At 53.6% G+C, this 5,464-nt stretch overlaps 2 non-coding genes across 2 annotated transcripts; both read right to left on the bottom strand.

The window, feature by feature from the left end:
* Nucleotides 1-900: 900 nt before the first annotated feature.
* Nucleotides 901-1,015, bottom strand: LOC136104169 (U5 spliceosomal RNA). The gene has a single exon (XR_010651728.2). It is a non-coding gene; the product is annotated as a U5 spliceosomal RNA (small nuclear RNA).
* Nucleotides 1,016-1,819: 804 nt separating this feature from the next.
* On the bottom strand, nucleotides 1,820-1,934 carry LOC139828338 (U5 spliceosomal RNA). Its single transcript, XR_011739845.1, has one exon. It is a non-coding gene; the product is annotated as a U5 spliceosomal RNA (small nuclear RNA).
* Between the last annotated feature and the right edge of the window lie 3,530 nt (nucleotides 1,935-5,464).

Below are 5,464 nucleotides of genomic sequence, written 5' to 3'. Positions count from 1 at the left end.
CGGCGTGCCGCGGGGCCTACCGGGAAACACCGGCGGGGGGACTACAACTCCCAGCGTGCTCTGCGCCTACAGCTCCCGGCGTGCCCTACGGCTCCCAGGAGGTGGGGAAGGCGCGCCGCGACCCGGGGCATGCCGGGAGTTGTAGTTCGGTGCCAAGTGATGGTGGCTGGGGCAGGGCGGGACTGGCGGCGGCCCCGGCCCGCGGCGGGCTGTGGGAGACCCCGGCCGCGATGAGGTGCGGGAATGCCGGAATATCCAGCGCTGCCGTGCGGCTGAGTCACGGGGGAAGCTGGCATAGGTGCACAGCGGCAACAAAATGCGCTGATGTGTGGGGAAACAAGATGTGCAGCTCCAGCCACCGGGATGATAAAGGAGGATCAATACTAACGTGACCATCTGGACGGTCAAAGAAATAATGCTAACATGATTAGAGCACAGCAAAATATAAAAGGCCTTGGATAGATTGTGCTGAAGTACGTTTCTCGCAACTGTGAAAAGTTATAGCCCAGATTCATGAGAATGCTATCTGGGGCTGGATGACCGCCCCAAGTGCATGGGATGTGCGAATGTCCTTGAGCCTGGTCTGCGAATGGGCGGGAATGTAACTAAAACAAACGTAAGCGTGGTGTGTTTTTAATAACAATTATTGGAAAAACATCTTATATAACATCTTAGTCTAGGCCTGCATCTCTATATACTATAAATTGTCAATTGCTAATGAAGAAGGCAGCAGGCTGGTTATCACAGCCTCTATACTTTCTGCTCCTTTCTGAACAAGATCTCTGCCTGTGCTCGCATCTCTGTTTGTGTCCTAGTGTGCGTTGCTCTCAATCGCTGCACTGGTGTGTTTCCACATCCCTTATCTAGGTTTTATGATCTATTTTTAACCAATGAAGGGATAGCTCCACCGAAATGGAGCCTCAAAAATTTCATCGACACTCGTACTTGTTCCTCTCCACGGAAATCTTTAGTAAAAGGCGAAAGATTTATACGATCTGAAGAGAAACCAGAGTATGGCGGTGCTGGGACGCCCGCCACACCGCCCGCCTGTCCCACGCCCCACCAGTCACGGCGACAGACCCCGGCCCCACCGCTCCCCTCAGCACCGGTCCCTTCGGCACCGCCGCCCCCGGCCCGACCCCACCGTGAGGCAAAAGCCGCGCAAATCGCAACAGCTCGGACCGGCGGCGGAGAGCGGAGCCGTGACGGTGCCCGTGCTGCCGCGGTGCACCCTGGGTATGCAAAACAGCCGCACGCTAATGAGGCGGCGGCACCGGAGAGCGGAGCGCGCCAGCGTTGCCGCCGGTCCCGGGGCCGGTCCCGCAGCGGATCGCCTCTCCCCCCAGCCCGAGCACTGCTTGCGGCTCCCTGTCGGGGTTTAACCCCAACCTGCAACCGAGCACCACACGGCTGCTCCCTCATCGCCCACCCCCAGGGGACGGGCGGAGAATCGGAACAGTAAAAGTGAGAAACTCGTAGGTCGAGATACAAAATGTTTAATAACTGCAACCAAACAGTAACAATCTGCTACAAAATTGTAACAAAAAGAGCTATAAAAGCGAAAAGAAAATAGAACCTAAGGCAACGTGACACAAATGGAAACAATTGCTCAGCACCGAGCGATGCCAAGCCACCCCTCACTAGCGGCCGCGCCCCCGGGTTTTATTGCTGGGTATGACGTCATATGGCATGTGACACCCCCGGGGGCAGCTGTCCCCTTTTCCGCTGTTACCGCTACAGCGTTGTCACACTGTTATTTCCCATACCTGCGAACGTCCATTTGATTTTCTTAGATCTGTTTTTAAACCAATGAAGGGATAGCTCTACCGAAGTAGAGCCTCAAAGAATTGATCGACACTCGTACCTGTTCCTCTCCACGGAAATCTTTAGTAAAAGGCGAAAGATTTATACGATCTGAAGAGAAACCAGAGTATAACGACGTCTCTCCCCGCGGACACACCGCCCTCCCATTGTCCCCACGCAGCACACGGCGACCCCCGTCCTCCCCGCCCGTTCGATCCTCCGCCGCCCCGGCCCCGCTCCCCGCTAGCGCACACGGGTACGACCCCTCACGGGAGCCAAGCTGCCTCGCCGGAGTGGCGGAAACCTCTACGGGGGCTGCGCCGCCGGGCCGCGGTGCACCCTGGGTATGCAAATCAGCCAAAACACAAGGAAGTCGCATGCTGATACGGCTCCGCCCCCGAACACGGGCCACCGTGCGGGGACCGTCCGGCCCCGCGGCGGGATGCGGGCCCTGGGCCCTGCGCGGAGGCGCTGGTGAGGAGACCCCCGCGGCAGGAATCACAGAATATTGGGGATCGGAAGGGACCTGGAAAGCTCATCGAGTGCAATCCCCCCATGGAGCAGGAACACCCAGCTGAGGTTCCACAGGAAGGTGTCCAGGCGGGTTTGAATGTCTGCAGAGAAGGAGACTCCACAACCTCCCTGGGCAGCCTGGGCCAGGCTCTGGCACCCTCACTGAGAAGAAGTTTCTTCTTAAATTTAAGTGGAACTTCTTGTGTTCCAGTTTGAGCCCATTACCCCTTGTCCTACCATTGGCTGTCACCGAGAAGAGCCTGGCTCCACCCTCCTGACACTCACTCTTTATATATTTGTAAACATTAATGAGGTCACCCCTCAGCCTCTTCCAAGCTAAAGAGCCCCAGCTCCCTCAGCCTTTCCTCACACGGGAGATGCTCCACTCCCTTCAGCATCTTTGTTGCCCTGCGCTGGACTCTCTCCAGCAGTTCCCTGTCCTTCTGGAACTGAGGGGCCAGAACTGGACACAATATTCCAGGTGTGGTCTCCCCAGGGCAGAGCAGAGGGGCAGGAGAACCTCTCTGACCTACTGACCACCCCCTTCTAACCCACCTCAGGTACCATTGGCCTTCCTGGCCACAAGGGCCCAGTGCTGGCTCATGGTCACCCTGCTGTCCCCAGGACCCCCAGGTCCCTTTCCCCTACGCTGCTCTCCAACAGCTCGTTCCCCAACTTATACTGGAACCTGGGGTGGTTCCTGCCCAGACACAAGACTCTACACTTGCCCTTGTTATATTTCATTAGGACAGATCTGGGCCAGGTAACCCCCCGACAATGCTGTGCCTGTGCTGCTGTAAGCATCATTCATACAGGTTGTTGCAGGGTACTATGTACGATAAGTAGCCACAGGGTTTCCCTAAGGTGTATTTCCTGAAAAAAACAACATCCTCCTTTCATGCTAATGGTGTAATTCCACCTCCGCTCCCTTCTTACATCTTAGAAGTGTTTCAAAACATCATTCTCACTTTCCTCATTTTCCTCGTGCAGACCCAACCTCTCTTTGCCTGAGGAAACCCGTGCTGGTGTATATTCAGCAGGCAGCTGCTGCAAAAGCCATTGGGTAAGAAACTCTGGAGCAAAATGCACAGGAGCATAAAAGAGGCCTTAGAGTACAGCGGCTTCTTTTGGGTAGGAAAGGACTGGGATGTTTTCCTCCCAGGGACTGTTCACCCACTCACCTCTGGCACTGCTCTCTGTCTGTGCACTCCAGCTCTGGTGAGTCTCCAGTACTCGGCTGTGCAGAGAAGGGATGTGTTCAAGAATGAGGCAGGGTCTCTGCCTTGCAGATCACAGTGCTCAGACCCTCAGACAACTGACACTGGAGCTGGCTTGAAGTTTTATTTACAGGGAGCTGTGGAATCCCATCTGCTCTGGCCCTGCATGCTGTCACAGTGTCCCCGTTATGGCTGGACCTGGAAGCAATGTGTGTGACCTGCCACAGTGCAGGGCTGAAGGGTGCCGTGTTGTTCAAGGCCACTGTGTTCTCCACACAAGGAGCCACAGCAAGCAGTGAAACACCCTTGTTTAACATGAGCCACCCAACAGAAGAGTCTAGTGCCTACAATTGACTGCAGAATCCTTAATGAAATTCAACCATTTGTGTTAGTTTGTTCGTTCAGTATGAATTTCCTGCAGTGTCCACAAGATAGTGCTATGAGAACACTTTTCCTGCAAAAGCAGCAGACAGAACGCCCTTTGTGGGTAAGGAGCCATACTGGAGTGTCTTCCTCGCAGAAGTAATGGTGGTGAAGTCCTGGGTTCTTTATGATCATACAAAAAACTTGCTAGGCTTCAACACACCCCAGGAAGGTCCTGGTAATCATTAATCAATTGTTTATCAGCAAGCCCACTTGTTAAATAATTGCTAATCCATACACAACCAAACATTTATTGTTTAAGATTCTCCTGTCTGTTGGTGCCACTGGGGCAGGATCACATCATTTTCTAGTGGGATTGCACCAAGAGACCCATCCTCAATTTATTTTGAGCTTCTTCCCCCATGCAGAGTAGGGACTGATCACCTATCTCATTGCAGTGAATTAGCCAAGGAGTCAGCAGAAGTGGCTAATGAGCTGATCCAGCTGCGAGTGGTACATGGCCTGATTGTTGCTGCAGGAAACCTGGACCATATGGCCAGCCAGAGACATGCCAGCATCTCCCTACAGGTGAGCATGGTGATACGTAGAGGTGGATGTTGTAGCATAGGGTCTGCTCTCAGAGCACCTGAGCAAAAAGGCTCCCTACACTGTGGGGATTTTGCTAAACACAGCACACACAGGCTTATTCCAAGAGCAGAAGCGACACTTCCTTCTGGAAAGAGCTGCTTTTCCCCCTCCTGTCTGCCTCCCTCCTGCCACCCACCACGAATACATTGCTGGGAAGCCAATGTTGGCCCTCACACCTCTGTTCTACCTCCAGACTTGCTGTGAGCAGCAAGCATGGACAGAGCTAAGGAGCTAATCAAGACAATTTGCGTGGAGCAAGACACTAGCACAGAATTATAAATAAGCTATTTGTCCTGCTGGTGCTGGGTAAAGCATTTTGGCCTGTGTCAGCACAGCTCTGCCTACATAACAGCCATAGGGAAGTACCATGCTATCAGTAGAGTGATGTCCAAGAACCAGGCTGCTCAGGGGTAAAAATGGTTTACAAATGTACCTAGTAATGCAGAGGGTCAGGGCACCCTTTCTGAGAGCAGGCACCAACCACAGAGCAGGTGAACTCCCTGGCAACTACTGCGCTGGAGCCATTTCACTGAAACACCCTCCCTCCTCTTGTCAATGAAAGTGGGAACTGGTGCTGTGGGAGGGCAGGGAGGAGCAAGGTAAGGCTGGACCAGAGACCCACAAGTGCCTCTGCTGTGTTCATGAAGTGCCACCAGTAGCACCAGTGTGCAAAGAGGTGGCCTAGCAACTTACTGGTGAGTGACAAAGATTATCTGGAGCCACACCATCCATGCAGCTCTACCCTATAGATACACACTCACACACCTCCCTTCACACCAACTCTCTGTTCTGTTGCAGTATTTTGTCCACACATTTCCCTTTGTGGAGGAGGGTGTGAAGAAGGCACTAGGACACACACTGTTCCAGCAATTTATGGTAAACATGCCTCCCGTATGGGGTTTAAGTGGCCCTAGGACCTT

This window comes from Patagioenas fasciata, chromosome 6, assembly GCF_037038585.1.
Source record: "Patagioenas fasciata isolate bPatFas1 chromosome 6, bPatFas1.hap1, whole genome shotgun sequence".
Lineage (NCBI taxonomy): Eukaryota > Metazoa > Chordata > Aves > Columbiformes > Columbidae > Patagioenas > Patagioenas fasciata.
The sequence above is the reverse complement of the archived record's forward strand: the minus strand, read 5'-3'. Positions and strand labels throughout refer to the sequence as shown.